Source organism: Tamandua tetradactyla, chromosome 25 (genome assembly GCF_023851605.1).
Source record: "Tamandua tetradactyla isolate mTamTet1 chromosome 25, mTamTet1.pri, whole genome shotgun sequence".
Taxonomy (NCBI): domain Eukaryota; kingdom Metazoa; phylum Chordata; class Mammalia; order Pilosa; family Myrmecophagidae; genus Tamandua; species Tamandua tetradactyla.
The window spans coordinates 15,401,669-15,424,776 of NC_135351.1; the positions used below are offsets into that span (position 1 = coordinate 15,401,669).

Here is a 23,108-nt window from a genome sequence, read left to right on the forward strand (position 1 = left end):
TTTCATTCATCTCAAGACATCTACTAATTCCCCTTGAAATTTTTTCTTTGATCCAGTGATTGTTTAAAAGTATGCCCTTTAATTTCCATATGTTTGTGGATTTTCCAGTTCTCTGCCTGTTATTGATTTCCAGCTTCATTCCATTATGGTCAGAGATGATGATTTGTAGGATTTAAATTGATTTAATTTTATTGAGACTTTTTTTGTGACCCAACATGTGGTCAATCTTGGAGAATGATATCTGTGCACTTGAGAAGAATGTATATCCTGCTCTTTTAGTGTGCAATGTTCTGTATATGTCTGTTAGGTCTAGTACATTTATCATATTATCCAAGCTTTCTGTTTCCTTATTGATTATCTGTTTAGATGTTCTATCTATTAATGAGAGTGGTATATTGAAGTATCCATTATTGGAGAGTTGTCTATTTTCTCCATTCAGTTTTGCCAGTGTTTTTGTCTTATGTTTTGGGGGTACCATGGTTAGGTGGTTAAATATTTATGATTTTTATTTCTTCTCACTCAATTGCCCCTTTTATTAATATATAGTGTCCTTCATTGTCTTTTATAATGGCGTTTTACTTCAAGTCTATTTGTCTGATATTAATATAGCTGTCCCGGTTCCATTTCGGTTATTATTTCCATGGAATATATTTTTCCAACCTTCCCATTTCATCCTATTTGTGTCTTTAGGTCTAAGGTGAGTCTCTTGTAAAGTTATCTGTGTCTTTTCATTGGGGAGTTTAATCCAGTAGCATTCAACTTTATTACTGTAAAGGCAATACTTCAGCCATTTTGTCTTTTGGTTCTTATATGTCATTTTTTTTTTTTTTAAAGATAGAGGAAGGAAAGGAAGGAAAGAAAGACAGAGAAGGAAGGAAGGATGGAAGGAAGGAAGGGAGGAAGAAAGGGAAACATCTTTATTTTTATTATATTTTTTTGTTTTGTTTTGTTTGTTTTTTACATGGGCTGGGGCCGGGAATCGAACCGGGGTCCTCCGGCATGGCAGGCAAGCACTCTTGCCCGCTGAGCCACCGCGGCCCGCCCCATATGTCATTTTTTTAAACTCTCTTTTCATTTTTTGCAAACTTCTTTTCCATGCAGCTGATCATCGTGATGTATCTGACTGATCCCTTTCTCATTTCTGTTTGTGTAAATATTTTAAAATATTTTCTATGTGGTTACTCTAAGTTTTTACATTACACAACATACATCCATAACCTACTAACTTGAAAAGATACCAACATAGCTTCAAAAGCAAGCATACATGTTCTCTGCTCACATATCCCTCTGTTTCCTCTCTTTTTGGTCCCACTTTGCCACTTTATATTTTCTATGCCCATCATCAGGAAATATACCCTTTTCTTGTTCAATTGTATTCTTACTTTTATAGGAATTGTAGAGTGGAGTTCTGTATTGAGGATACAGTAGTACTGGGTTTTGCATTTACCCTTACTGATAATTTTCATTTCTTCATACTTCTCCAAGCCATACTCTTCTGTCTTTTCCTTTCAATCTGCAGAATTCCCTTTAGTAATTCTTCTAGGGAAGGTCTTTTGTTGATGAAGTCTCTGTTCCTGCTTATCCAAGAATATTTTAAACTCACTCTGCATTTTGAAGTTCAGTTTTTCCTGATAAAGAATTTTTGGCTGGCAATTCTTTTCTTTCAGTACCTTAAATGTATCATACCACTGCCTTCTTGCCTCCATGGTTTCTGATAGGAAATCAGATGAGCATTCCTTACACGTGATGAATCACTTTTCTCTTGCTCTTTTAGAATTCTCTCTTCATCTTTGGTATTTGACGCTCTGATTAGTTTGTGTCTTGGAGTAGTTCTATTAGAATTTATTCTGTTTTGAGTACACTGTGCTTCTTGGATGTGTATATTTATGTCTTTATTTCCTCAAATATTCTTTCTGCCCCTTTTCCCTTTCTTCTTCTTCTGAACACCCATGACATGTGCTTCATGATGTCACGCAAGTGCCTGTGACACTGCTCACCTTTTTCTATTCAGTTTTCTATCTGTTCTGACTGTATGATTTTGATTATCCTCCCTAGTAGTTTGTGGATTCTTTCTTCTGCCTGTTTAAATCTACTGTTGTATACCTCTAGAATATTTTGAGTCTCTACTATTGTGCTTTTCATCCCCATAATTCCTGTCATGTTTCTTTTTATTTTTTGGCATATGCAGGCTCCAGGAATCGAACCCAGGTCTCCAGCACAGCAGGCAAGAATTCTGTCACTGAGGCACTGTTGCCCACCCCATGTTTTTTTTGTACTTTCAAATTCTTCTCTATGCTCACACATTGTCTTCTTAATATCATTTATCTTTTTCTGCAAATTTTCCCTCATCTCCTTGAACCAAGTTAGAAGATTTGTTTAATCGTCTTTGATTAGTAGTCCAACTTTTGAGTGTCCTCTGAAGTTTTCATTTGTTCCCTTAACTAAACCATATCTTCCTTTTTCATGGTGTTGTTTGTAATTTTTTGCTGATAGCTAAGCGTCTGATTATCTTGATAAAGTAATTCTGAAGGTCCATTTCTCCCTCTTGTCTAGGGTTTTTTTGTTGATTGGTTTTGCGATAAGGCTCTTCTGTATGCCTGTTCCAAGTTATTCTGGACTTCTAGAATAGCCTGAATTTAACTGATTAGATTTTCTTTGCTCTCCTTCATCTCACTTGTACCCTAGATATGCAGTACAATTTTTAAGATTGTGCTTTTTGTATAATTATTTCAACTTCAGAAAAAAGCTTCCTTTCCTCTGTTCCTTCTGTGAGAAACTTCATCTATTTGTTTTCGTGAAGAATTTTCCTTCCAGCTTCTATGATTTGTTTAAATTCTCTCCCTTAGTGCCTTGTTTTTCTTGCACTATTTAATTCTGGGACAGTTCTATCTTATAGCAGTTCAATTTAACAGCCCCACCCCCGCCCCCATCCTTTTGTTTTCTGTGAGGCTGTTCTGTTTCCAGTTTCTTCCCTGTTAGGATATACTGCCTTGGGGGTGGGAGGCAGATGAAGTGAATCCAGAAGGGTGGGTCAGTCCAGAAAAGTCTATTTTACGTTCAGGTGGTCCAACTAATAGCAGCTGGAGTGTGTAAGTTGACCACTTGGGAGTCACCATTTGCTGCGGCTCCCCTCAGGCGTCCTTTTGTATGCAGCACTCCTAAGTGGCTTGTATTCCACCCTGGGCCTCTGCTGATGTGGGTCCCTGTGCTTGGATATGTTTGGGTTTCTAACTCATTGCTCTAAGTGGATTGTAGTCTCCCCATTGGGAGGGAAGGATCCAGGCCGCTGCCTCTGAACAACTCCCAAGCTGTATGGGACTGAGTGAGGGGTAGGAAAGAGTATCGGCAGGTTGGTACAGAAGTTTCCCACTTGATATTTTTCTCTTTCTTTGGTCCAACATTTGCAGAAGCCTTCTCTAGTCTCAACTGTCCTCCAGAGTTCTAAGCAAGAGGGATTTGTCCTTTCTTATTTGATAAGACTCTGGAGAGGTTTGTTCCGGGGATGTCTTATGTTGCCATGTTGATGATGTTACTCCAATAATACTTTTTAACTGATCTCTTGGAAGGGAATACACAAGCAGAAAGTCATTTACAAAGAAGCATCATATAGGTATCATATACGTCTTTGTTTCCACATTTTAAATGGGAATATGAATAACCTGTGAAATCAGAAAAAAATAAAAATATAAAAGTGCTTTTAATAGTTAATCAAGGAAAGAAATTGTATGTCTTTTGTTCTACAACATTCACAGCATCATTCAGGCAAAACGGCTGAAGTCCCCCCACCTCTACCCCTTAGATTGACTTTTTGTGCTTACTTTCAAGTTTCCATCCTTCATCCAAAACCTGGATAGGCATGTATGCGGAAGACCAGGAAAGGCCAAGCAGACAGCATAATTTATCTCTGGCCCTGGGGTTCAGCAGAGAATGGTCTGGGGTCTTAGATGCCTCTCTGTCCTAATTTATCCCAATGGTACTATTTTTGTCTTGAGATAGTCTCTCTTTTGCTGGAACTAATTCCCTGCTTACATTTTACACTTGTTTCTTCTTCTTTTTTAGCATGGCATTCTAAACTTCTCACAGTGGATTCTGGCAATCCAGCCCGTCTTACCACTAGGCACACAGGCACATAATATGCTTCATTTACTATTGTTATACCTGAAACAACCGTTGCACTTTTGCATCTTCATCCTATTCTGTTTGCCTGGATTTTCTTTGTCGTCTCTCTCTTTTCCACCTAATAAATTCCACTCCTTCTTTAAAGACCTACTCAGAAGCTATTTTGGACTTCCCTAATGCTCGCTATTGGAGACTCCCCACCCCTCAATTCCAGCTCAGCTCCCACATGGGTGTATTCGCATGCCACTCTATCACTTTATCACATTATACAATTTAGCAATGTGTGAGTCTCAGTTTTCTAGGGTTGCCCAAACAAAGTACTAAAAACTAGTTGGCTTAAAACATCAAATTAATCATCTCAGTTTGGGAGACCAGGATTCTGAATCAAGAAGCCCTCTGAAGTTTGTGGGATTCCGGTGGTACTTTGGGGACTTGTGGCATAAATCAACTCTACCTCTAAACACATGGCTATCTTCTCTTTTTGTCTGCCTGTCTATGTCCAAATTTCCTCTCCTTATAAGGACACCATTATATTGGTTTAGGGCCCACCTTAATCCAGTCTGGCCTCATCTTAACTAATAATATCTTTAAAAATCTTACCTCCAAATAGGACACATTCATGATATGGGAAATTAGGGCTTGAACATATCTTTTCTAGGGACACAATTACTATGCCTTCTACCTACTAGCTTCAACTCTAAATCCAAAATCCCATTCTTAAAACATCTAAATCAGATATGTTTGAGACTCTCACAACAATCCATTGTGGAACAAAATTCCTCTTCATCTTTGGACCTGTGAAACTACAAAACAAATTATAGTTGTTTTATATGATGGGATAGGCACAGGATTGACAATCACATTGCAAAGGGGAGACATATCGGAAGGAAAAAAGGAACAGTTTACTGTATAACAGGGCCTATACCCCTGACCCAGTCAAGAGCTCTTTGAGGGCAGAGACCATATTTAATTCATCTTTGTATCCCCAACATCTTGCAAAGTATCTGAAACAGAGTAGCTAAACACTCGTTTTATGAAGCAATTAATGAATTACATTACAAATTGTGAAATAAAAAATATTTGTTACGTTCCTTAATGAAACAGTCTTCAATTTCTATAATGAAAGTTATCAAACTATTCCTTAGATATTTACTCCTGAGATAAATCATTCCCATTTTGGCTTATATTTGTTTTTTGGGGGGTGGGGGGTGTATGGTCCGGGAATCGAACCTGGGTCTCCTGTGTGGAAGGCAGGCATTCTAACCACTGAATTACCCGTGCACCCCTTTAGATTTCTTTTTATGGCTCAATTTTCAACCCATCATACATTGGAATCTGTTATGAATAGAATTGGATGCAAGAGACTCAGGACAAGGTATCCAAAAAGAAGGCCAAAGGCAATTCCAGCCTTTGGATTTCACTTCTTGTCATCGTGTATCTAAATGTTCAGTACTTCCAGTTATTTGGAAGGGAAAATTAAAACTCTAGAGGTTTCACCAATTTGCTTGACTCCGCTCTTTATTCCTATAACAAGTATTATATTAATGCTTTATTCCAAACAGCCCCCAGAAAGCTCTTGAAGTATTATGTTTTTAGTGAATAACTTATTACATAATGACAAAACTCACTAGATGCTAATAGACTGCCCAGTTTGCTTTCTTTCTGGAAGGCCAGATATAAAACATCAATTGAGTTTTTTTTTTCACAAGACTTGGAGCATCAGACATTAAGGATCAGTCTGAAAGGGACAGTTTATTGAGAGGTGATCAACAGGTAATTTTTATTGAGTGTTATCTGGTGGCAGGCACTGTGCCAAGAACTTTCATCTGTTGTCTCATATTCCATCTTCAAAACAGTCCTGTAATATATGTATTTTTATCATTAAAACTATTATTATTAATTACAGGTACTGAAAGGGAATTTAAGAGCAGTTAAATCATTTGCCATAGCTCACAAAACTAGTATATATGGTGAAATGTAGCCAGGCCCTACAGCTTCCAAAGCCCTTCTATTCACTAGACCTTTATCTCCTGATAGAAATTTGATAAGTCAACAAGAGTTATAATAAGCTTTGATTAGAGCCTTTCAAGGATCTTTAAATATTTCACTCATGATAAAAAACCAAATCTTCAGTTCCAGACTTTCCCTTCCATAGACCGACTCAGCTGAACTTTTTAAGGGTTGCCCACTCAGACAGCCCTGTTAGTAGGGACAAGTGTCAAAGGCTGTGGCAAGAAAGCACACTTGAGAAGGTCCAAACAATTGCTGATCCCATAGAGGTTCTCCATGCTAGGAAGGGATGGGGGTGGAACGTCATCATACGCTGCAGTTGACTCAGGCTTTGCTTTTTTTTTAAGCAACCTTAGTCTTCCAACTGTGCCACCCATACAGGCTAATCTTTTTGTCCCCATGGCTCTCAAAACTTCCTGATTGGTATGCTTCCTCCGTTTTTGCTTATTTGGCATGGAAAGAGGAAAGGCTCACAGGGTGGGTTTGTGATGTTCAAGTGACCCTATTTCTTGCAGAATCTGTGAGGGCAGAGCCTTGAAGAGGGCTGACATAACCTCACATATGCATGTACTGGCAAACAAATGAACAAAGTAAGCATTAAAAAAAAAAAAGCAAACACAGAAGCAGCTGGAAGCCAAGAAATCACTGGAAACTGCTTCTGCTGTCACGCAGCCCTGTGGACCTTAATCCTGAAAGAACCTAGAAACAGTCCTTGAAACTACTACAGGTAACTAAATGTCATGTCCCCAGGGTAAGGTCATAAAGACGGTGCTAAACACAGTAGGGAAGCTTGTAGGGTTTGTCTGTGGACCTTGCTCCCACACCCCTCCCCTCAGCAGTGTGGTGCTGTCAGTGGCTAGCTGATAAGAGCTAAAGGTGGTATTTGTCACCGTAGGGAAAATATGCCTTTTGACAGGTGAAGCAGGTAGTATTCAGTACCATTTTAGTATTAAATGTTTATTTACTCTTGTGTACTTCTATTTCATATATGTATTTTTTCTCTTCCCAACTAGAATTGGTGAATCTACTTAACCAAACAAACCCTTAACAACACTTTTTCCATTCCCATCAGTGTCAAGTAGAAATTCCTTGGCTGCTCGTCTTGCCTCTTCTGTGTGTGAGACCTTCACCCAAGCAGCTCCTAGTTTGGCTCAGACAACACTCAGAGATTCATAAGTTATTCAAGACCAAAGGGACATCTGAGAATAACCACGCTGATAACCACAATGGTATTAACGAGAATAACATTTACTGGAGGCTTGCTATGGGCTGGGACTTTTGCAAAGTTTTTACAGTTTGGTATTTCATTTAAAGCTCACAGTAACCCTAATTATCTCCATTTAATATAAAAAGACCTGACGCTAAGGGAGGTTAAAAAAAGCTCTCCCAAACCCATTCAGCTAGCCCTTTCTGGCAGAATAATTAAATAATTCCCAGCTTCTCAATTTAACAGCAGCTTGGAGAAGTTAGATGACTGCGCAAGGTCACACGTGGTTTACCGACCACGCTGCTTCTATCGTTAACTGACTGAAGCTCATACTTCTCTCACAAGTATGGTTGGCATTTAGCAGGGGTCGCTCTCTGACTCTCTGAGAAATCACAGCACCTAGATAGAAAATTGGAAACTGACCATGTGCGGGGAACTAATTTGTAAAGGCGATTATGCAGACAGCACCCTCATATCCCTTCCTTCACACCAGCACTCATTCATGAAAGAGAAGAAAGTAGGGATGGCCTCCTAATCTTTCCTCTTGCAGTTCTTTCCTCCAACCCTTAAAGTCCTCAACCCTTGTAGTCTAAAGAGAATTTGGTGAGGAAGAGTCCCAAAGGTAGGGACTGAGGAGGTCACAGCTTTGCAGAGCGTGGGAATAGTGAGTTGAGAATCAGGGCTTCAGGTGTGCTGCCCTTGAGGAGCAGCAGGTATGAGATAACCAGAGAGGAGAGGACAGTGATTTTAAGGAAAGTTTCTGAGATTGTCAGACCCTCTTCTTTAAAGTTTCGCAAGAGTGCAATTACTTTTTCATTCTTATTGGTGTTTCAACTGAATACAACAGCAGTTCAGGAATAAGCCAGGCCCCTGGATCCCTGGTTTTCATATGGGCTGCACTTCATTTTACAAGCGTTTATCATCGAACACCTGTTTTATGGTAGGTCTATGCTAAGCTTCAGAATGCAGAGATAAACAAGATAAGAGCTCTACCATTAAGAATATTACAAAGGGGTGTCTACGCTCCTCCCTGTAATGATTGCCAGACCTTTGCCCATTGCTGCTGGGTTCCTGATGCATCTGTACTCATAGGAAACAAAACAAAATAAGAAACAAATCCAAGTCCCTTAGTCAGGAGAGTTAAACTGTAACCCACAACAGTGGAAGTGAGCTGAAAGATAACATAATCCAATCCCTTCCTTTTACAGGTCAGGTAACAGGATGCAGCAGCTCACCCAGGCATGTGGACCACTGGACCTGATGTGCTCAGCCCTTGTCTTTCTCCCAGTGGGCTTTTCTGGGGTGAATCTGGGGACCCCTACATGGAATCCCTTCTCATTGATCCATACGGCGGCTGGACCATTTTCAAGGAATATAAATAGGTCTGAGCAAAAGCTAGTGGTTTGAAGACCCCTGCACATTGGCATGGCCAGTGGCGGTGATGTAAGTCACAGCTCTCGTTAGAGAGAAGAGGGTAGGGCCTCTTGACACACATGAAAATGTTTCTCTCTTAAGTCCTGACTCTTGGATCTTGAGGTTGGTTTCCCTTCTGAGCAGGCCAGAGGACTCAGATCATTCAGAATGATCTTTCGTTAAGGGGAGTGGGACAGAGACCTAAACAGTCTCTGCTTCTATCTGGGGAATACTGATGTCTATTGACTTTCTGACTGTTTCCACAGCCTTATCAATGGGAGCCACACCAGGGAGGCCCGCTCACCGGTTATAAATTGACACTTAGGAGGATCAAAGGTTCATCACCACAGCAATTAGTTCTGGTGATTTATCAGTTATTTGGGTTTGTCTGGGTGGGGAAAGAAAGCACAGTTCTGCTTGAGGTCCCACCCAGAACGCTGCCTGCCTGGGGGAGGAGCAAGGCAGCAGGCAGGCAGCTGCTTTCTCCTGGGTCATCTGTCAAGGGTGTCAGTCTTTCTGATACCTGACTTATGAGTCCATTCGGCAGGGGGAAAGAGGAATTCCACTGGGCGATGATGTTGTCTAGATGGACTTTTCTCTGTCGGCCCAGCAGGGAACCTATCACCCTCCTGTGGAGCAGCTCAACCACTGGAATGCATCACTCAGACAGGAGAAGAGTTGGGATGGGGGCAGAGCTGACACTGCCTGCCAAGGCTGGGAGCTGGAGGAGGACAGCAGATGCCTCTGCGTTCCTATTTTCTCTCAGCCCCCCAGGGTCCCTACCCTGTATTGTTAGGCAGCTGCGGCCTAGATCTGGACTCCTTATGGGCTAATGTTTACCGTTGTCAGCACAGCATTTCCTCATCCTCTCCCAGAAAGGAGGCAATGCCCTGCATTTACTGTGTGACCTTGAAAAACCCCTCAACCTCTCTGGCACTATTTCCTCTACATTAAAGGAGATTTTCAACAAAGTTCTCTGGTTAGCCATAATTCAATTTGGCCACATCTAAATAGGATTTTGGAAGATGTTATACACAAATGGGTTCACATCCACACCCTGAACTACCTTGACAAGTTCAAAGGTCCTATTTACAGATGGGTTCGCACTCACGGAACTGGGAGTTAGAACTGGTATATGCCTTTTTGGGGGGGGGGGCATGATTCAATCCCCAACAGGATGTAATTATATGGGTGTGTGCATTTGTCAAAACTCACTGAATTGGAACACTAAGAGTCGTGTATTTCGCAGTATCTAAAATTACTTTGAAATGAATTCAAATTAAAAAATCAACAACAACAAAAAAGCACCCAGTCAAAATTCTCCTACAAAAAACACAAAGGCATTCAGGGAGAATAAGAATTTCTTTGAGGGACATTGTCAGCAGCATCAGAAAAGGCTCTGTTCACCAACAACTTCTTTCTAAACTAAACTGTCGCCCACCCTCCTCCCCAACGGAAAGGCAAAACCCATGTTAGTCTCAGCAAATGGAGCGGGAACTGACAGTAGGGCAGGAAAGCTACACTGAAGGAGTGTCCAACTTCTTCTTACAGATGGCACTCCAAAGGCCCGAGGCGAGTATATGATCTGCAAACAATCAACCCATAGAATTTCCTCCCTCCTATCCTCTCCCTTCCACTCTCACCAGGATAAAGCTGTTAGGACTGCCCTGTCTTCATTCCAGACATGTCTCTGGGGCTGCTTTAGTAAATACAAATGTTTCTTGATTCATCTATTCCACGTATATTAAGCATCTCTGTAGCAGGCTCTGGGCTGGGCACTGGAGTCAAAATGAATAAGACACTGTTTCTGTCCTCGCAGTCAAGTGAGGGGCCAGTTAAATTTACAATCTCAGGGCAGAATGTGACCTATCCGTCACAGGCCCAGGGAGGGAGAGACCCCAGAGGAGAGGGATGCATTATTTGGTGAGAAGGCAGCACCTGAGGTATCTAAGGAAGGGTCATTTGGAGGAGGAGAGGGACATTCTGGCAAGAGTTCCAAGCATAGTTTTAGTTAGGGGAAGTGGAGGGAAATTTAGAAAAAGGCTAGATTATGAATTGTATTTCATGTTAAGGTGTTTGGACATTAGCCTGAAATGGGAAGCATTAAGGTCCTTTAAAACAAAGTTTACATTTTTGAAGTAAAAGAGTGATAAGCTTTGCATTTTATTCTCTTCCTTTACAACCTGAGAAAGCACACGGCCATTTCTACCACTCCAGTCACCACCCCCACCACAGCCTGGGCTGGCTGTCGTTGGGTGCCATCTCCTTCACACTCATCCTTAGACCACAAGGAAACCCAGAAACGCTGCTCGGAGACCTCAGATTCTTCAAATGTCAACTGAACCCTTATCTTCCACAATGATACCTGGGATTCTTGGACTTCTCACCACTTCTAATGACTTCCACACTGGCTTGTTAAATAATCTGTCCCACCTGCTGAACCGTCTGTAATGCGCAGTAGCGTCTCGTCCATCCTGAGGTCATTGGTCTGGCAACCTCAGCCATCCCAAAGAGCCAGAACAAGAACATATTGAAAGGTACTAGGTCCATGTCATTAAGTCTATGCAGTAAATTTTGTTGGGATCTGTTCAGTTATCCAGTACTTTACTTAGAGACTGATTCCCTCATTTTACACACAGTCTGAATGAGCCTGTATTCTCAATTTTCAGTTTAGCATGGGCCAGAAATGACAACTGAGGGGGGGGGGGGGGAAAGAAGTCCATAGCAAGCAGACAGGAGCATTCCAAAGGCCCAGCCCCCTGTGGTTATGAAGGAGAAGGATGGAGAAAACCAGTCTCATACCTACCCCTGGCCCTGGGGCCATTTCTGCCCAGTAGAAATGTTGTTCCAAAGAAAGAATGCCCTTAACAGTCTTTGTGTAATGACTAATCATGTTTGGGGCACTCTATCTACCAACACAAGGACATGTGTATATATTTCAGAAGAAAAATTCCACTAAAATGACTATCATATAAAAATGTTGGTGCTTCAAGGAATACATTAAAGTTATCTGGAAAATTCACTGACAAGGACCATGTCAGTCTCCAATGACAAAAATGAATGAAGCAATTCAGTGTTCGTAAATTACAATTGTTTGATATCAGTTAAATAGGTAGATGACATAGCCTTTCTCAACTCACCATACAGATGTAATTCCAAACCTTTTCCTCCAAACTAGGAAACTTGCAGAGGTCTATTCATTTCTTGACATAACATTGGATCTCAGGGTGGTTCCTATCATTTTATACAAATGGCTCTTTTAAGAAGCTGGTGCATGATCAAAGTTATTTGATGTGTTCACTACCTTAGACATGCACCACTATAATGAACAAATAAAAGGAGAATGTTAGGAAGGTTTGCTTGCTTCTGCTTCTCACCTGGAGTGTATCTGATGTGCAGATTTTTTCATTTCAGAGTTTGCTGCTCTTAAGTAGGGATTTCTGTAGGGATTGTTCCAATGGTCCCACTGTGTGCAAATATACAGTTGGTCACCATTCTTGTTGCTGTGCAAATTTTCAGCTAATACGTTGCCTAAAGGAGAGAGCAAGAGCCTGCATGTACCTATCTGTGGTATGAATTAAACTTTGCTGGCATTCACGACTTCAAGAGCCTACGGATTTGGGTGGATGCTTTATTTTCCCCTTATTTGTCTTTCGCCTACTTTGCCAAGCTCCCAGTCTGTTGGCATTTCTACTGCTTCCCTGTTGTCGACTGGAGCTGGAGATATGTTTGGCTTTTAACAGATTGTAAGTAATTATTAACTCTGCGGAGCGAATTATCGTTTTATGTTAATAGCACTGCAGGGGACTTTGAGAAGCTGCAGCTTGACAAGGGTTTCTGAAGCTCTTCTCTTCTTGGCCCCCAGGAAACTAAAAATGGCCCAGTGGCCTCAGACTGAGACTGACCCATGTCTTGAGAAAATGCTTTGTCATGGGGGGCAAGGAGAGCACTCTGTCTTCAGTCTAGCTTCCTGATGGAAGAGTAGGAACCACAAGCAGCCAAAATCCTTTAGGCGATAAGGTTCAGGTTTCACATGAAGTTATTCTTATTTATTGAAATGAGCAACCTGTTTGCTTATATTTTGGACCACTCTTCTGGACTGCTTGAGGGTATGGGCAACCTGTTGTGAAGAGTCAGGGAAAGGACGATTCTGGAAAGACATCCAAAGGCAGTCATCTGAGACCATTTACTGAGACTTTTGGGGTAGAATTCACAAGGGCTTTGGGGTGGAGTGGGATTAGAGGCAGGGGGAAGGGGATAAAAGGTGGAGAGAGATGTGGACAAAGAGAAGGGCTAAAGTAAGACTGCTACCCTTCTTTTTGCCCTTGACTAGTAAGCAGTCTAGCACAGTAAGAGTGAGACAAAAAGGATCTAATTTTTTTCCTAGGTAGTTTGAAGCATTTGATTTCCAATTGTCACTTTGGGTATTCAACAGATTGTTTTTAAGTATTTTTGACTTGCTGAAATATTCTAAGTATTCAATATTAATTAATATGAAAACAACTGAGCTGGAGATAAGAAATACAGTGAAATTAACCCCTTTCAATGCTTTAGTTCCTTAGCTTAGTTTTGTACACCTGTCTACCCTCTTGGAAATAATCTCCATTCCCTCTCATAGTCGCTCAGGGGTTGTTTCTTCATTTCTCCTAGCAATCTCTCCACCCCCAAAGAAAGCCTGCTTGCAGGAAGAGACTAGACCAACTAGCCTACTATGTTATTCTTCCCAATATTATTGGCATTATAAAAAAGGAAAGAAGCTTTTAGTCAAAGGAAAACATATCTCATTGCAAAGTTTCAGAGTAAAACAAATCTTTATTGAGCACCTACTACGTCCCAAGTATCATCATGCTGTGCATATTGTCTAATTTAATTATGAAAATAACTCTGTAAGGAAGCAATTTTATATCCATTTTACCAAGATGGAAAATGAGAGTAACATGTCTAAAGATACATAATGGTTTTAGCCTGAAATGGTTTCTGGACTTAATTGTTCATTGGAATCCAGGCCTTTCTCCCAGTTTTGGTCAGATCAGTGTACATTTTGAATACTGAATTCCAAGAAAGCTTCTGTAATAAGAAAGAATAATAAGAAAGAATTCAAATACATAATTTTTTTTTAAATAACTTTTTTACGTCAGTGGGAGAATCCGGGAGATGGCACCCAGGCATTTCCTGTACAATTCTTCAATTTTGCTGCATGTTTTAAAATGTTCATAATAAAATGTTGGCGCAAAAGTGTCCTTCACTATTAGAGAGGCATATTAATTATTTTCAGATTTGCTTTAAAATAATAAAAAATATGTGATAAGTGAAATAAAAATAGCAGAATAAGGGATAGATGAAATTTAAAAATAGCAGGAAGTTGATGGTTATTGAATGAGGCTGAGGGATGAGCATGGGAGGGGCGGGGGGGAGGGGCAGTTTCATCGTAGTATCCTCTCTACCTTTGTGTATGTTTTAAACTGCCATACTAAATAATTAACAAATTTGGGGGGGGGGGAAATGCAACAACTTCTTTTGGGAAATAGGATTCTCTGAAGGGATTTGAGCAGTATAAAAAGGTCACTGGTTCACTTTTTGAGAAATATCACTCTGAGGCCAGGTGAAGAACAGACAGGTGGAGGTATGCCCAGGAACAAGTCTCTAGAAGGGGGGCACAGAAGACCTGTCCTAAGGCAGCAGCCGAGGACATGAAGTCAAGAGAAGAGACGTAGCGATGCCGAGGAGGTCAGCCTCTGAGACGTGTGTGACTCAGAAGTGTGGGCTTTGGACCAGCAAAATCAGTATTATCTGGGAAGATCATCCCAGAAATGCAGATCCCCAGGCCCTACCCGAGACCTACTGAATCAGAGTCTGCATTGTGACAAGGTCTTCAAGTGATCTAGATGTCTATTAAGGGAGAATTACTGCCCTGGGATCACAGGGCAGGATGTGGGAAAAGAGGAAAGAACATACCAGGACTCTTTCCCTGTGTCCAGACCTTTCAGAATAGTGAGACCTTTATAGAAAAATGATTCTTCGTCAACAACTCAGAGATTATGGTGAGAGCTTGCTGGGCTTCAATATCTATCTACATGAGCTGGCAATAATAAAATCGTTTGTTTGTTTGTTTGTAAGGTCTCCTTTGTGTTCTTATTACACGCGTATTTTCTCTGTTGATAGAGATTTCTTCAAATATCCCAGGACCACATCCCCTGCTTTTGGGTGTTCTGCTAAATTGGCTCTCTCTAAGTACTTCATGCTCAGACTTTTTTTTTTTTTTTAACTCTCTTTTCCCCTCCACTAACGCTTATTTATCTAATGCTTTATTCTCACAGGACTTACTAATTTAAACTAAAATGCTGGGAGCTAACACGCTTAGATATTTTACTTCGTCAAAGAAATATTTCAATATGAGCAGAGCTGGTTCCTCATTTCAAAGTCACAGGAGATGGCAGTATGTCAAGCATTCAGTCTATGAGGAAGCGTTTGGAGGTACAGAGGTCTCTAACACCCCCTGAATGAGACATCATCATCTCCTGTCATTCTTCCCACACCTAGCTTGTTCTCCTACAATTCTTGGTCTCAAAGGACTGTGCTCATTCCTACCTGCTTGGTTTTACCACCTAGTGCCCTCTGCCTGGAATGCTATTCCCAGCTCCCCTCCACCCTCCGGCTGAGATAGTCACCCCAACCTGTGTGGTCCCCACGGGTCTACCTCCATCACGGTGCTATCACACCGCACTCTAATTGTTGATTTACAGGCCTCTCCCACACTTGACTCTGTCTTTTCATCTTTATATACCCAAAGCATAACAGAGTGCCTAGCTCATACCAGAGGCACAATAAATATTTGTTCAATGAGTCAATGAAAGAATGTATGACTGTTGATGAAGCTGGCTTTGGGTGTCAGATGGGTTTGAGGAGTTGAAACAGTAGTGCATTTAGGGTTAGAAGGTGGGATGTTGAAATCTTATGCTGAAGTCAGGGGTCTATTCTATATTCTGTTTTGGGTCTTCGAATATCTCTGAATTGCTCAGAATACCTTCATGGGCCCTTCTGACTATGTTTAAGCTGGAACAGTCTCTTTATGGACAAACATAAAAACCTGCACAATATTAGTCTTCCTAAGAAACTTGCACAGCACTGACTGTAAAGTGGATTTGGCCATTTATTTATAAGTGTTTTATTCTAACTTGCAGAGGTGTTTTAAATAAGCTTCTAGTGGGGCACAGTTGAACACTTAAGAGCTCGAAAGATGATAGGCTTGCCCTTCATGTAAGTCAACTCTGCTGCCTCTGTTTGCTGAGGAATTCCTGGCCTTGAGAAATGATGCACCCTTTACTTGGTCTGGCTACACAAAACAAATTCCATGACAATACTAGAAATGCCAAGAATACCAGAGCAAGAAAATGCTTTTGTTGTAGTTTCAGGCTTAGAGGACACATTCTTTTCCACCTTAACTTAAATAATCTTTCTACAGAAAAAGGCTACAAAGATAGGTTCCTGGGAACAAAGAGTCATAGAGCACGTATGTCTATGAATGAACAACACATGCATTTTTTTTGTTGGGCTTGACCTCCATGATCCTTTGTTGTTGTAAACAGAGACGACAGCATTATCCTGACCGGCATACAGGCCTTGTTATTTATCTTTTATTGATCCTCCACTAATGACCCAGCCAACATGCTCTACTTTTCCCTGTCTTTCATCCTTTATAAAAACACCCCTGAAATCCAGTTCTCACTCTTCAGTCTCAGGAGTCATCTTTTTTGATTCCTTATTTCAGTTATCTCTTTTCCCAGAACACCGCAGAAAGGTCATCTCTAAATTTCTTTCTGAGTATGCTCTGTATTTGCCAATTATGAAGTTGCATATAGCTACGCATTTGTGTTTTGGAGTCATGAACACGTATACACTATATAACAACTTTGCAAATAAACCCCCAATTTATTTTCAGCTCTCTTTTTGCCATGCCATGGAAACACTGCTATGCTTATCAGAAATTCTAAGTGAGTCACCTAAACGAAGGTCAGGGTCATGCTTCTTGCCCCTCAGTAAGAAGGGTGGTAGCCAGCCCCTCTTGCAACATTGAGGAGGAATGCCCCAACTTCACATCCTGATAATCAGAATTTGATAACATGCACATGTCAAGGCTCAGACCACTGAAGGTGAATGGGGCTAGACACCCACAGTTACTATTTAGAGGCTTTGAAAGACCAGCTTACTTCCTAATATTTTCTATCCTATATCCAAGCCGCTCACACTTCTTATCGTTATCCTGCGGGACTTTTCTTTTGGGTTGAAGTATCTTCTTCAGAGGTTCCATACTAACAACATCTGTTGATCTGTAGGATGAATTAACTGCCAACATTACAGAACATGGATCATGGCTCAGCAGACAAATCACCTAGGCATCTTGCTAAAATGCAAATTCTGATTCAGCTGGCCCGGGTGGGGTCTGAGATTCTGCATTTCTAATTAGCTCCCAGGGGATGGTGTTGCTGCTGGTCCGGGAACCACACTTTGAACAGCAAAAAGGACTAGATTATCAGAATAATTCACTATCAGTTGGTCCATTGTAAAGAATGCAGGAACAACATAAAGCACAGGTGAGCTTTGCATGGGGAAAGGGTGAAGGAAAGTATCAAGTCACTCTGGGCTGTCAGGGGAGGTCAAGTTCATATGAGCTGAGGTTCCTGGAGGTGATAGTCACTGAAAGGAAGGTGGCACCAGAGACCCACTTTGCCTCTTTCACGATGTTTCTTAGGGTCAGCCATGACTTTAGTTGTGTTGTCTTTGACTTAAGAACCTTCACTGGATGGTGTCTGCTATAGATTGTGCCAAGCCCTACAGAAATATTATTTCAACGGTAACTGAAATTTCTTGACCAACCAAATCTAAAATTGACTTACACAAGGCAATGTATATCCAAAAATGCAGCAATATTGTTCCAAGTTTCTATGTTGCATGTCTTGAGCTAAAACCAAGATTAATAACTTATTATGAAGTTTGGTTAACACTGTCAACTTTATTGTATGAGCCATTTATGGTGCTCCATCTATTATGAACAGAGTAGCCAAAAAAGGGAACTGCTATGCCTAAATAAAAATGAATTCATTATATTTCAGTGACAATAAAGGAATTTTCTTTTCTAATATTGTATAATTAGTACAAATATATTATATTGGAATCCTTCATTTCATTGAAAAAAATCGCAGGACCAACTCTGCACATTTAAATCTCATATTGTATTAAAAAATCATGCAGTCATGCATTTTAAAATCCCATATTGCAGAGAAAATTCTTACTTGCTTTTAAAAATCCCATATTGCAGAGAAAATTCTTACTTGCTTCTTTCTTTTTTTTACATGGGCCAGCACCGGGAACCGAATCCAGGTCCTCTGGCATGGCAGGCAAGCATTCTTGCCTGCTGAGCCGCCATGGCCCGCCCACTTGCTTCTTTTTTTTGACTCTTTTTAATTTCCTTCCTTTTTGGGGTGGGCTGGGGTATATGTATATGTGTGTGTTGTGTTTTACTGTTGTCTGGAAGATGATAAATTTTATTCTTCATTGACATAAATCACCCAAACAATTGACTGGTGAAATTTCTGGCAGAAAAAGCCACCTCATTCCTGTGTTCACTTCTCTGCTACCTGAGCACACCATGTACCCAGCAGCTGGTGTGAACGGTGGGGCTGTATTATTTTCCCGTCCATAGTCCACCGATTAGGGCCAGAGGGGGAGAGGGTACTTGCTCACTCTCTTGCTCTAAGAGTGGTCATACCAGAGCTTGTTATTGACCCTGTAGTTCTGCTCTTGTGTCCCTACTAATGTTCAGTATTTAGGTATTCAGGGGTAATGGCTGAGAGGACTGTTCAAATTCTAGCCCCGGGTTAGTTCCCACCCTGAAGAATGTGTTCTGATTGTGTCTACCTTTGCTAGAGTGTCTACAACTAAGACATAAACATAATTATAAATCATCTGGCACCTTTTAAAGAGACCTGCTCATCCTGCTGTCTAGCTTTTTGGTACTTTTAAGGTCTGCTGTGCTGTTGTAGGAGGTCCCACTGCTTCCCTCTATTAGCTCCACATCAGGGCTGTTCACATGTTGGCAGACAAGGGCTCAGTCAATCGCTTTAAGGAATTTAAGCTGCAAAGGTTCTTCTTACCTGGCCACAAAGTGGTGATCACACCAGTTTCTCCAGGTGCATCCTAATGTTCTCTTTCACACTTCTCCTCTAGGACCTGTGTATAAATACATTAAGTGTGTCTAGGGATAACAGGTACAGTGAAAGTAGCCTTAACTTTAGGCAGAGTGAGGTTAGTTACTAATTCAAAATTTCCCAGAGCAGGGAATGGAGTGAGATGATCTGCCCTGTTCTCGCTCTGTGGTCTAATAATTCCAAAGTTATATTAGTGTTCCAAGTATCTGACACTTAATATGCCCACACCAAACTGAAAAGAAAGGTAAAATCATCAGGGCTTCCCCAGGTGGCCACCCACTCCCAAATTTTCTATTTCTGGGGTTAATATTAGCATTCTCATTGTGGTTCTGACACCTAACCGTCTTCTCCTTCTAAAACCTTATGGCAGTTCTTAGATGCACCTCTTCTTCATGGTTATTAGTGCCAAACACCCTGTTAAGTGTTGACCTGTATCCCTCAAAAGAGATGTTGACGTCCTAACCTCTGGTTACTGTGTTGATGTGACCTTGTTTAGAAGTAGGGTCACTGCAGAAGGAATTAGTTAAATTAAATTGAGGTCATACTGGAGTACGGTGGGCCTTTAAGCCAATGTAACTGGCGTCCTTAAGAAGGAGGAAAATGAGCACAGACACAGAGAGAAGATGGCGATGTGATGACACAGGCAGAGATTAAAGTGCTGCAGCTACTAATCAAGGAACACCAAGGAATGCTGCAAATCGCCAGAACCTAGGAGAAGCAAGGGAGTATTCTCTCCAGGAGGTTTCAGACGGGAGCATGGCCCTGCTGATACCTTAATTTCAGACTTCTAGCCTCCAGAACTGTGAGACAATACATTTCTGTTGTTTTAAGCCCATTTGAGGTCCTCCGTTACAGCAGCTCTAGGAAACTAAGACATCTCCAAATTCAGACTTACAAGTGGATTGTAGAAGCAGCGCCTCATTAGTTTATATTAATCTAGTCTTTTTCTTTGTCTTCCCCATCGCTGCCCAAACAAACTTCTGCTGATATTATTTTCACCACATCCCAAGTAGACAATGAAAGAATTCAGCTTCTTAATCAAGATCTCCATCGACCTGGCTTTATTTTGACTTCTCCCCTACCTATTTCTCCCCAGAGCAGCCTTCTTTTAAACCTGGACAATGCTTTTTGCACTTCACTTCACAAGACTTGTTACCTGTTTGTCCTTAAGTCTTTGCTTGAATCTTTCCGCCAATCTGTCATGTTCTCTTCTCCACTCTCCTACCATCTCTCAAGACCTAAACTCCTCATCTAAGAGACTTCCTTTTGCGACTGGGTTTCCTGTCTGATTACCTCTTATTCTATCTCCCCCATCCCCTGTAAGATTTTAGTCTATTTCTGAGTCAATATTAGATCATTTTGTACCTGGTGATACTGTGTTTTATAATTACGCACAAAGTACTCAGTGTATTTGGAACTCAACCACACTCCCTCCCCCTCATCCACATAATAGAAAACTTCTTGAGGTAAGGGAATATATCCTTTATTATTATTATTATTATTTTGCGCAGGCAGGCACCAGGAATGCAATATTTGTTATTTTTTATAGCCTCCCAAGCATCATGTACTTATTCAGCATTTATTAAACAAAGATTCACAACACATAGGGGGGCTATAGATATATGAGTGAGGAAGACAGCTTCAAAAGCCCATATGTCACAGCAGCATCATTCACAATTGCCAAATGGTTAAAGCAGCTTCAGTGTCTATTAACAGATGAATCAACAAACAAAATTTCTATGTAGCGTATGCTGGAATATTATTCAGCCGTAGAAAACAACGAAGTTCTGATTCATGCTACAAAATGGATGAACTTTGAAGACAATTGAAATAAGTCAGACTCAAAAGGGCAGATACTGTATGCTGTCTCTTATACGGAGTAACTAGAATGAGTAAATCCAGAGAGACAGAAAATAGATTTGAGGTTACCAGGGGCTGGGAGGAGGGGGAGTTGGTAGTTATTGCTTAATAGATACGGAACATCTGTTTGGGGCAAAGCAAAAGTTTTGGGAATGGATGGTGGTGATGGCAGCATAAATGTAAGTAATGTTACTGAATTGCATACTTAAAATGGTTAAAATGCCAAAATATATGTTCTCTCTATATATGTATCACCACAACAAAGTTCAGACAACGCCAGTGTGAAGTAGGCTTACTGAGCTAATTTCCCTGGGACATACAGAGAAAATTAGGCACATATTTTCCAAAGACATAAGAAGTATACATGTGAGAGCTTCACAAATAGGAGCAAAAACAGATACTGCATGATATCTAATGGCAAGAGAAGCAGGAGAATCATATCCATTTATTTATTTTGAAACAGCTCTTGGGGTGTAATGCACCTAGAAAGCTGGCAGGCACTGGAGTCAGGACATTTTTCAAGCTCTGTAGATCTACGATGTCCTATCAAAACAGCATGACAAGCCTTTCTAGGGAGCAGGGACTGTTCCACATCTTGATCTTGCTAATGGCAACACAGGTGCATACAGCTATAAAAATGTATCAGGCCACATATATGTTATACTTGAATAAAAATGCTTTTAAATTTGGAAAAGAAAAGTGGTAAGAAGAAAAGTTAGCACAAACTTGGCTTTGGGCAGGTCTTCTTCTTCCCCACAGAACCCCCTGAGAGTCTGTCCTGCACAGATCCTGGGGACCCAGGCTGGAGACAGTCTGTGTGGGCATAAAATGAGCATTAAGCCATCTGAGTGGTTTCTTGTCTCCTGGGCATTCTAGCTTTGGGGTGAGTAGGAGATTCTTAGAATGTTAAGAGGTGGGGGAAAAAAGCTTAAAGATCAGTACAAAGGTTGTGAACTCTGGCTGCACATTAGAACTACCTGGGACATTTTTAAAGCAACAGCCACTGCATGGGCCCCAGCCTCAGAGATTTGGATTCATTTGGTCTGCAATGCCATCCCCCTTTCCTCCCCAGCATCTGTATTTTTCGAAAAGTGGCTCCAAGGTAGTTCTAACTTCAGAATCCCTATGAGTCCTGTGCCCTCTTTATATGGTTAAGAAAATGGAGTGTCACAAAGTTTAGGGGATTTGCATGAGGTGGCACTTCTCAGCCCTGGGTGCACATGTCAATTACCTGGAGAGCAGGTATAATCCACCCAGGTCTGGGAAGAACCACTGTCCTGAGGTTACATGGGAGTAAGTAGTCAAAGCCGGGAAGCAAATGCAATGTTTTGATTCTTAACCTCCGCTTCATACCACAAATGGAGACATCATTATTGGCAAGAGTTTTGAAATCAAATTGCAGCTATTGCTTTACTCTTGACTCTGAACTCACCAGAGCAACCCTGACTGGAAACCTTAGAAGAAATCCAAGAAGGAGAAATCTATTTCTCAGTTTGCTCTCTGGATATGAATGAAACAATGGCCCTCCCCTGCCTTATTCCCTGTCCCCCTCCTCACCAGCCAGTTCCCATCAGCACCCTCCCTCCCTATTGTCCTGTCCGTAAAATTTGTCAGTCAAGTTAATCCTTTTGGCTTAACTGGCATTGTAAGCATCACTTTGGCACACTTCACATTAAAATATAATGATTTAAGAGACCAGAAACATGAGAGGGGAAAAAAATTAGTCAGAAAAAGACTAGTGGAGAAACTGATGCCTTGAAACATCTATTAAAAGGAATTAATGAGACCTTTGCAGGCGAGTTTAAGACCTCTGGCAATCTACAAACTGCCCAACTAAAATGACCTCAAAGCTCTCAATAATGATAACTTGAAATTCACATGAAGCTATTTATGACATTGAATAAAATATCTGTTTTTAAGGGCTTCACTTCTCTCTGCAGGATATTCATGGTGAGATCACCAGGTAGAAGCAAATGTGAACTACTTCCTCAGAAATCCATCATCCAGAAGGACTGACTACAGGCTGTTTGCTGTCACATTTTTTTTTTTACAATTTCCTTCCTTTGAGGCAATCAGGACAATTTCTGCATTTGTAGGCGAAGATGCCTTTTTTTCTTTATTAGATACTTTCATCTGCACGGTGTTAATTGCATGATCTTTCTGATTTTAACAAGGGTGCACAGAGTATTACAAACACACACAAAAAAACTTTACTGACAAGGCTCTGGGCAGTATGGTTGAATAAGAGCACGTAGATGAGAGACTGGTTTAGATTGGACCTAACCTTACTTCAG

General features: G+C 41.0%; 1 long non-coding RNA gene across 2 annotated transcripts in view; it reads right to left on the reverse strand.

The window, feature by feature from the left end:
* Positions 1-3,665: 3,665 nt before the first annotated feature.
* LOC143669151 (uncharacterized) overlaps positions 3,666-23,108 on the reverse strand; it is a 74,035-nt gene continuing 54,592 nt past the window's right edge. The window contains exons 2-4 of one of the 2 annotated variants that reach the window (XR_013168748.1): positions 18,901-18,976; positions 12,127-12,280; positions 3,666-5,977 (exon numbers count right to left, since the gene is read on the reverse strand). This is a non-coding gene — a long non-coding RNA (uncharacterized LOC143669151). Of the gene's footprint in view, positions 12,281-18,900; positions 18,977-23,108 lie in introns of both variants that reach the window. The other variant, XR_013168747.1, reaches the window with a different exon arrangement.